Raw genomic sequence first — 9,573 nt, forward strand, 5'->3', positions numbered from 1 at the left:
TCTGTCTCAAAAAAATAAATAAATAAATACAACATTCAGTAATTCTTTATCTCCCCACCAACGATGACATGGAGTTTAATTGGGTCATTTATTACAGATGGAGGATGATGTTGTGTTTACGATGTAAAGATACCCCAGTGTCCTCTGGACCGACCTGTGGCTGGAATCCGATCAGCCTGCTGTTCTTTCCTACATGATCTTTCTTTCACTCCCATTGTTTCCGGCTCTCAGCCTTCAGCATTCTCCTATTCTTTCATTACAGGTCTAGGGGTGGATTTACTTTTATGAATCTGCTTGGTCGTTGTGCTTCTTGGAACCTAAAGTTCGTGGCTTATTGATCCTGGAGGTTTTTCTTCTACCATCTCTTTAAATTTTGCATTTCCTTCCTTCTTTTACTTCTCTCCCTCTGAAACATCCGCTAGTGTTTATTGGACCTTTGGACTCTGTCCTGTGTGTCTTTTAACCTGTCTTAGGTTTCCCATGTGTGTCTTTTAACCTGTCTTAGGTTTCCCATCTCTCGTCTGTCCGTGTCGCGTTCTGGGTAATTCCTCAGCTCTCTCTGTCTTTTCTATTCAGTGACTGTCATGTAGTGATTATCCTGTTCCTTGAGTCTTTAAATTTCACTTACTGTATTTTTAATTTTTACAATTACTATTTGATTCCATTGTGAAATTGGCCTTTTTATTTTTCTTCATCATTCTAAACATAATTATTTTGGCATACCTGTCCCCCTAAGTTAGGGGAGGCTCACCCTGCTTTTCTTGAATCTGCTGTCTGTGGGTTGGGGGGATCATTTCCTCGTGTGTCATTGTTTGTACACATGAGCCCCTCTGCAGAGGGCCTGCTTTTGTTACCCTTCCTTTCTTTTCCATGAAACCTACAGGCCCAGGTTGCAGGAGGATCCTTTGGGAGCAGCTCTGCACTTTACTTTGGTGGAGCTCAGGGTTATCGACAGCGGTTATTGACTCTCATTTACACTTTCATACGGGTGATGTGGCTTCACATACCACCTCCCACCCAAACCCCACCCCAGCCCCACCGTAAACCTTTGTGGCCTGAGACTGCTGCTGCTCTGCTGGCCCCAGGGCACCTGCAGGTGTAACTCTGAAGGTGTGTTCTCCACCTTCTTTCTCCACTCTGGCCTCTCCTTTTTCTTTGGTTTCAGCTCCAGCCATCATTTTATCCAAAAGCCACCCCCAGCCAGCCCCCTCCATCCAAGAGCAGGCAAGGTGTCTTCTGCATGTCCCGGGCACTTGGCTTCTGAAAGTGCAGGTGCGCCTGTACCGTTCTTGCTTTTACCTGTGAGTGCTCTGAGGACAGCTCGGCTTGTGAGCACCCAGTGTGGTCCTGGCACATTGTGTTACTGGATAAATACTTCCCACATGACTGCCTGTTATTTTTACAGTAAGGGGGGTCAAGGTTCAAATATGAAGAACTCCCCAGTTTGTATACAGAGTCAGAAAACATCGTCCACTGTAATTGCTCTTCATAGGAATCAGCAGGAGCTGGAGATCGATGACAGGTGCTGAAGCCACCACATCCCAGGAGATCACTGCTACTGTGTGTCTCGCCATGTGCTGCTCAGATTTGTGGGTGACCCGAGGCCTGCAGCGGGAAAGCAGAGAAGCTGGCCAGGGCCTGCGTAGGGTGCTGAGCCAAGGGGCATCTGAGCAGGCAATCAGTTGCCATCAGTGGTGTAATAAGAGTCACATTTGTACTGGGGAGCAGTGTGTGCCCAAGTCCAGCTACTCAGGAGACTACGGCCAAAGGATGGTGTAACTCCAGGAATTCAAGACCAGCCTGGGCCACATAGCAAGATCCTGTCTTTAAAAAAACAAAGCTGGGCACTGTGGCTCACACCTGTAATCCCAGCACTTTGGGAGGCCACGATGGGAGGGTCACTTGAGACCAGGAATTCAAGACCAGCCTAAGTAAGACCAAGACCCCTGTTGCTCCAAAAAAATAGGGAAATTAGCCAGGTGTGGTGGTACTTGGCTGTGGCCCAAGCTACTCACTCAGCACTGGGGAGGTGGAGGCAGGATTGCAGAGCCCAGGAATTGGAAATTACCGTGAGTTATGAAGATGCCACCACATTCCAGCCCAGGCAAGAGAGCAAGACCGTCTTACAAAAAAAAGTCAGACTTTACTCCAACCTGTATAAAACACTCTCTTCCAAAAGGCTATTTGGTTTCCGGGTAAAATAAAATTCCCTTAGGAAAGAGATTTCTCGTGGTGCTCCCAGTGGAAATGCTGGAGTGGAGCTGCTGAGACCTCGCCCGCACCTTGCTCCCAGTCCCCTGAGCCACCCTGTTACCTGCACCCTGTCTCCTGAGCCGTCCTGTCCCCTGAGCCACCCTGTCCCCTGAGCCATGCCCTTGGTCCGTGTAGGCCTCTGCTTCTCTTTGCACATCAGCTGTGCCCCCCCACCCCTTCCTCAGCTGTGCCCCCCCCAGCCCCTTCCTCAGCTGTGCCTCCCCAGCCCCTTCCTCTGGTCCTTCTCGGAGCCTCCTGGTTCTGGTTTGCACGTGGTACATCACGGTCCCTCACACTGTGTGATGTTTTAGCTTTGCCCACTGCCACTCAAGCCCGCTTTCGGTCATCGCCAGCTCTCGTCTTTTGGTGTGGTCTGTGGCTTGTTTCCCAGAGTGTGAGGACCTAATGCTGCTTTGCTCAGGCTGTGCTTAGGGGACACTGTACACAGCAGTCTTGCCCACTCTGGGCCCCGGGCAGGGTGGGCAGGTCCCCATGGGTATCTGCAGCCTGGCTGGCCCTCACACCACCAACTGCCCTTGATCCTCTCTGCTCACCAGTCGGCCTTCCTGAGACCTTCCTGTTTCAGATACAGAAAGAGGATCCTGCCCCGTCTCGCACATGAATTCATTGTCTCTCTGATCAACTCATCAGTCTCTTACAAGTTCAGGAATAGCATATAGATTTTAGGTTAGGTCTGGACCCCCTAGATGGTCCACTAAAGTCAGAGTTCTGAGAACCCATCCTGAGACCAGGAGCACTTGCCCCGGGATGTGGAGGACCCCCCCCATCCCTGATTCCGGCCATTTCCCCTCCTCTCACTGCCACCATCATTGTTATTTCATTAAGGTGTCAGGATGGAGATCAAGCCTATAAGGTATCTGTTTCCACTTAACTTGAAATTAGGGAAGGGATGCACCAGGTATCATTGAAGGACATACACAACTTATTATTAGAACCACATAAAATTTGGGCCAGAGTCATCAAGTCTCAGTTCAGAATACCCGTGTGCACCCTTCTAGCCACAGCTCTGCTCCCACACACAGCCCCCTGCCTGTGCTCCCCGGCCGCCCAGACCCCACGCCCTTCCTGCTTCTATTGTCTACCACAATGCAGACCTGTGTGGTTGGAGGTGACGCTGCTGTTCTCAGCCCCGGTGTGGCCACATTCACTTCTCTGTGGGTTTGCCTGTGTTTAGAATTCAGCCATGTTTGTTTTGTTTGCTTTACAATACCCACCTGCTCATACGCAACTGTTAGTTAAAAATCAAGTTGTTTATGTGGAAAATAATTCCTATTTGCTTCATGATCTCAGGCCAGTCATTTAACCTGCCCATACTGTGATCTTGTCACCTGCGATTACCCCTACTGGTCATTGTGAAGATCAGGTGAGATCTGGATAAACTGCTTAGCAAAGGGAAGTTTCAGGTGACAGAGGAAGATGTGGGAGGGACACTGCTTGTTTACACTCACTCATCTGAGGACAAGCTGCTTCCCGTGGTGCTGTCTTCTTTGGCGAGTCCCCAGCTGCAAGTCGTCCCCAGTTGGGTCACTCTGCTTGTCACCTGGGCCTCTATTGTGGTGACTGTTGTCCGCAGCTTTTCATGAGCTCTAGGAGTTCAGCAGATCTAATGAGGACCTGGCTGTCAGCTTTGCTAAATGTAAACCTTGATTTCCACTTGTCTGTTCGACCACGAGTTAAAACTGAGTCACCGTATCTGAAGTTGGGCTGTCACCGCTGGCCAGAGTTTTGAGAGGATTTCACAGTGAAATTAAGGCTCTTCTAACCTACTTCTGCTTCTGAAAGTGTCTGTGTGACATGATGACTTCCTTTCAAAGTTTGTACCATATTCTGCTTTTCCCAGCTGAGATAACCAGAAAAATCCAAATTTAGAATCCCTTAGGAGGCCAGGAGCGATAACTCAAACCTGTAATCCTAGCACTCTGGGAGGCCAAGATGGGAGGATTGCTTGAACTCAAGAGTTTGAGACCAGCCTAAGCAAGAGCAAGACCCCATCTCTACTAAAAACAGGAAAGCTAGCCAGGCATTGTGGCGGGCACCTGTAGTCCCAGCTACTCAGGAGGCTGAGGCAAGAGGATCACTTAAGCCCAGGAGTTTGAGGTTGCTGTGAGCTGTGACCCCATGGCACTCTACCCAGAGCACCAGACTCTGTCTCAAAAAAAAAAAAAAAAAAAAATCCCTCAGAATAAAAATCCCTTAGTAACTATTCTGTGGATAGGTCACCGTTTGGGGTGCACGGCCAGTCGGCCTGTCCTTGGAGTGGCACATCCAACATGTTGTACATGCTGCATGCTGCATGCTTCTGTGTTCACCAGTGATTACACGAAAAGCCACATTCCCAGGGAAGGATCTGCCCAGCCCCACCACAAACTGGTTCATTATTTATATACAATTAAAGGGCAGGGTTCGCATGAATGCCGGCCTCTGGGAAAAGTCATTATTTGGGTATGAATCAGTTGGAGCACTTATCATTTCTCTGGTGACTTAACATATTCCCCATGCCTTGGGAGCCCAAGTAATCTTAAGCAGAGATGTTTTAACTTTTCTATTTAGTGTAATTATTGGCCTTACTCCACTCTTTCAAATTATTTGGAGTCATTTTAAATTAGCCCTCACTTCTCCTTAATATACTAAAATAGGAAAGGAGGGAAATTTCTTTTTAGAACCTATTGCATTCTAAAGATGAATTCAAATTATTCTACTATGATTCTTAATGACCCACTATTAACATAGTAGGAAGCCCAGTGCGTTAATGCAATACCTCTCTTCACATCATTGCTCCTAATGGAACTGTTACCAGGATAATAGCTCGACCTCTAGCTATACATGCAGACGGCAGGAATGCATTCTGCTCCCCCAGCCTCTGTTCACCAGCCTGTGGACGGTTTGCTGATCAATGCGATGACAGTCTGTGCAGACAACAGAAATGTGTTCTACTCCCCTAGCCCTCTATTCACCAGCCTGTTGATGGTTTGCCGACCCATGCGCTGAAAGGCTTTTGGTCTTCTCCTCAGACCTGGTTTCTGATTATAATGGAGATAATAGGATTCTGTTTTCAGCAGGTAAATCCTAGTTAAAAGTCTCTTTTAAGTTCGGATGTAATGTGCCCAATGGAAATATCTGTCTGTATTGGTATTTTTCGAGAAGGCTATGGCAATGCCTTCAGACACAGACCCAGGAGACAGTGATTTCCTTGGCTTCTTTCTGTTGAAACCCTTTAGTTTTAACCAAAGGAGAAAAAAAGTAACCGGAAACGGTTGCCTTTTTGGTGAGTGACAGCATACCTGGGCTCAAGGTTTAAAAGGTGTGATCTGACTCGGCGCCTGTGGCTCAAGCGGCTAAGGCGCCAGCCACATACACCTAAGGTGGCGGGTTTGAATCCAGCCTGGGCCCGCCAAACAACAATGATGGCTGCAGCCAAAAAATGGCCAGGTGTTGTGGCGGGCGCCTGTAGTCCCAACTACTTGGGACACTGAGGCAGGAGACTCGCTTGAGCCCAGGAGTTAGAGGTTGCTGTGAGCTGCTGTGATGCCATAGCACTCTACCCAGGGGGATAGCTTGAGGCTCTGTCTCAAAAAAAAAAAAAAAGAAAAAGAAAAAGAAAGGTGTGATCTGAAGCCCCTGGTATTGTGGGAGAGGACTGTCCCGGTTCCCCTCACTCTCCTAAACTTGCTTGTTGCCACACATGGGAGTCATTTCACTGATGGCTTTGTGAATTTGGAACACTACTTTCCCTTGTGTGATGCTTTGGACACATGGCGTTTCATGATCCAAGGAAGGAGCTGATAATGCAGGTTAATTGTCTAAGTCGTGTTCCCAGGGAGGAGATGTTTACCTGCTGAGACAGTGCGTTCAGTCATTTTCCTGTAAATGATTAGGCCGCTAAATACAGATTGGTCTTTTTTGTTTATTAAAACAGGAATTCAAGCACTTTTTGGAAATTCTTTGGTAAACGTTGTTATGGGCATTTGAATGTAATAAGGCCTTGTTTCTTTAAATATGTCCTGTTAATTAAAACTTTCTACTAATTCAGATATACTGTTTTCCCTAATTAGTCTGAATTTGTGAGCTCCTGTATTTGCTTCCATTAGAAACAAAACTGGAAGATATGTTTGTTTGTTTATCAAATGTTTATTGAGGTCTTACTCGGAACAAGACACTCCGATAGGTGCTTTGAGGGAGACAAAAGAAATGAAGACCTTGAAGTTATTTATAACCTAGTGTCAGATTTAAAAGCATTCCAGGGACATGTCTCCCCTTTCTCCCTCGTGTCCCCCAGGTGGGGGCTGCTTCTCCCCCAGGCCCCATGTCTGCCTGGTCACCATTCTCCCCATCTTGATTCTGCTTCCCAGCCATCACCCCTGCCCAGCCGGGGCTGCAGTGAGCATTCCTGCCAGAGCCCTTATCACAGCTGTCCGTCCCCCCTGTTGTCATCCTCAAATTGTTACTGTCCACACCAGCCACATGGTTTCTGGGCCTCATCCACGGTGACATCTGCGTCCTGTGCTGTCAGCCACACTGTGGCCTTCTCACATGCTGCCCCGAGCTGCTGTCCTGTCCTCCAGTGTGGCAGAGGGTGCTTCCAGCTCCGTGGCCCCTCCTGGCCGACCCCGTTGCTGTCTCCGCTCCCCGATCTCTATACTATCTCCAAGACTACCTGCCTTTTTCTGGCTTCACTTCCTTCCCAGATTTTGGGGTTGACAGAAAGGGGAAGCGTGAGTTAACCCACTGCAGGCAACGCCTTTGCCTGCATCTTCAAGTGCTTTGTATCCTGATTCTTCAGCCAGAATTGTCCAGCAAAATCCTGGGCCTGGACCAGCACTCTCATCCAGTGTCCTAAACAGGCGCTGGGCATCGGAGGCGTTTCCCTCTTGTCAGGGCAACCACCAGGCCCCAGCAGGGTTCCTTTCTCTTCTCCTAGGACCTGTGTCCTCCCACCACATGGCTCCTCCCTCAGCACCCCCTTCTCAGCCCCTGCCCTCTGGTCATCTACCTCTGGATCAGGTGTCCCGGGTGTGTTGCCTATGGCCACCCACCAGCCCTCGCTGACCCTCAGCGGGCATATCCTAAACTGCCTTCTGCCCCTCAGACTCCTGGCCCTTCCTCTTCATTAGAACCACCACTCGAGGGTGGGGCCTGTGGCTCAAAGGAGTAAGGTACCGGCCCCATATACTGGAGGTGGCAGGTTCAAACCCAGCCCCAGCCAAAAAAAAAAAAAATAAGAACCACCACGGTGGCCTTCACCAGGCCACTCTTCCTGCCTCTCCAGACCATGTGGCTCCTGCACGGCCACCTCTGTCCACATCTTCTTGTCAGCATCTTTTTACCATCCCTGGCTAAGCCCCCGACCCACACACTTTTCAGGGTGTTCCCTGTGCTTTCTGTTTGTTCTCTTGGTATTTTAGCAACTGTATATATCCGTGCCTCTCAACCCAGCACCTTCAGCCAGGCCCCTTCCCTGAGCTGTCTCAATGTAGTCAGCCCTGTTGCTGCATGCTCCACACCCATGGATTCAACCAACTACAGATGGAAAATATTTTTTTTTAAAAAAGCAATGAAAATAGGAATATGAGAGTAAAAATACAAACAAAAATACAGTATAATCACTATGAGCACAGCATTTGCCTTGTGTTAGGTATTACCAGTAGTGCAGAGATGATTTAAAGGAGATGGAGGATGTGCATAGATCATATGCAAATACTGCCCCGTTTTATATGGAGTACTTGAGTATGTGAGGATTTTAGTGTCAGCTGGGTTCCCAGGGCCTTTCAGATCACACACAGTTCCTTTCTTCTCTACTTACCATAGCATATGATTAACCACAAAATGCCAGTTATTTGAGAGGCCTTAGATACTTTTTCTTTTTTTTTGAGATAGAATTTCACTCTCTTGCCCAGAGTCATAGCCCACGGCAACCTCAAACTCTTGGGCTCAAGCAGTCCTCCTGCCTCAGCCTCCCGAGTAGCTGGGACTACAGGTGCCCACCACAACACCTGGCTAGTTTTTCTATTTTTAGTAGAGACAGGTCTCACTTTTGCTCAGGCTGCTGTGGAATTCCTGAGCTCAAGCAGCCCACCCACCTCGGCCTCCTAGAGTACTGGGATTACAGGCGTGAGCCACCGTGGCCCTAGATACTTCATTAATTCAGACTATTGTAATAGAATCCCAAAGGGATTCTACTTCCCCCTACTTCCTCACTAGCCCCTACTTCCCCCTTCCCCCTACTTCCTCACTAGCCCCCTCAAATCTGTCTGCCCTGTTGATAGCATTTAACTCTTCCTGCACAAGGAGGTTATTCCCATTTGGTTAATAGTGGAGATCACATAGATGGCTTTTTTTCTTCTCTCAAATTATTTCCTTAGGATACACTTTGAGGGGTGAGGTTACCAGTCCAGTTTGTCTCTCGTCACATCGTATTCTTACTTCCCCAGAGAGTTTTGCCTTTAATGCCGATAGTCATGTCTGTACGTACCACAACCCCACGGATTTGCTTTCTCCTGTTTTTCCAACTTCACAGGAATAAAGTATATTTTGCAGCTCTTTGGTTTATCTGTCAGTGTAACATTTTCCCTAATGCTTTTAAATATGCTTCGCCCATATATACGTGGGGACTTCTGAATGAGCTTTTTATCCAGTGACAGATATTGACCCTTCAGGGTCATCTTGAATGCCACTACGTTTTCTCATTCTAATGTTTATTTTTCATTCCGTAGAAATTTTACATTGTCCTGGAGTCGAATCTGTCAGTATTTTCCTTTGTTGTTTCTTTTCGAAAGAAACCTTTTAAAACATTAAAATCACCAATATGTTAAATACCAGAGAGGCAGTGCGATGTGACCGTGTGTTAGATCTTGACCTTACGGAGAGCAAGTTGAAAAGACAACTTAAAAAGTGTTCGAGACCAAGCAACGTGAGGTGGAAATGTCAACACCCACACCCTACGTGGTCACACGCTGTGCGCGCTTCCCTGAGACAATTGTCCTGCCTGCCTTTTGTTCTGTCCTAGGATCCTCCAGAGTTTCTGTGTGTTTCATAGGGTAGCTCCTTGCTAGGAGCTTAGGCAGCGGGCAAGGGCTGACTCAAAATAGATTGGAACTTCCACCACGACGCCAACTGCATTGGTGTTTATTTCGAGCGCTGATTATTTATTTTGAGCAGTGACTGAGTGCCCAAAATAAATAGTAAATAGGAACCACCAGGAGGACATCACTTTTTGTGTAACTCTGCATTTGATTTTGAATGGCCAACAAAAAAGTGAAATCTTTTTTTTTAATCTTTGTTATTTTGGAAATCTTTTTTTTT

The 9,573-nt window shown here is 47.6% G+C and overlaps 1 protein-coding gene across 1 annotated transcript in view; it reads left to right on the forward strand.

The window, feature by feature from the left end:
* The window catches only part of BEND7 (BEN domain containing 7), an 81,477-nt gene that overhangs the window by 60,181 nt on the left and 11,723 nt on the right, over positions 1 to 9,573 (forward strand). The gene's annotated exons all lie outside the window — the stretch shown is intronic.

The sequence above is a fragment of the Otolemur garnettii genome, unplaced genomic scaffold (genome assembly GCF_000181295.1).
Source record: "Otolemur garnettii isolate 467f Iridium unplaced genomic scaffold, OtoGar3 scaffold00019, whole genome shotgun sequence".
NCBI lineage: Eukaryota > Metazoa > Chordata > Mammalia > Primates > Galagidae > Otolemur > Otolemur garnettii.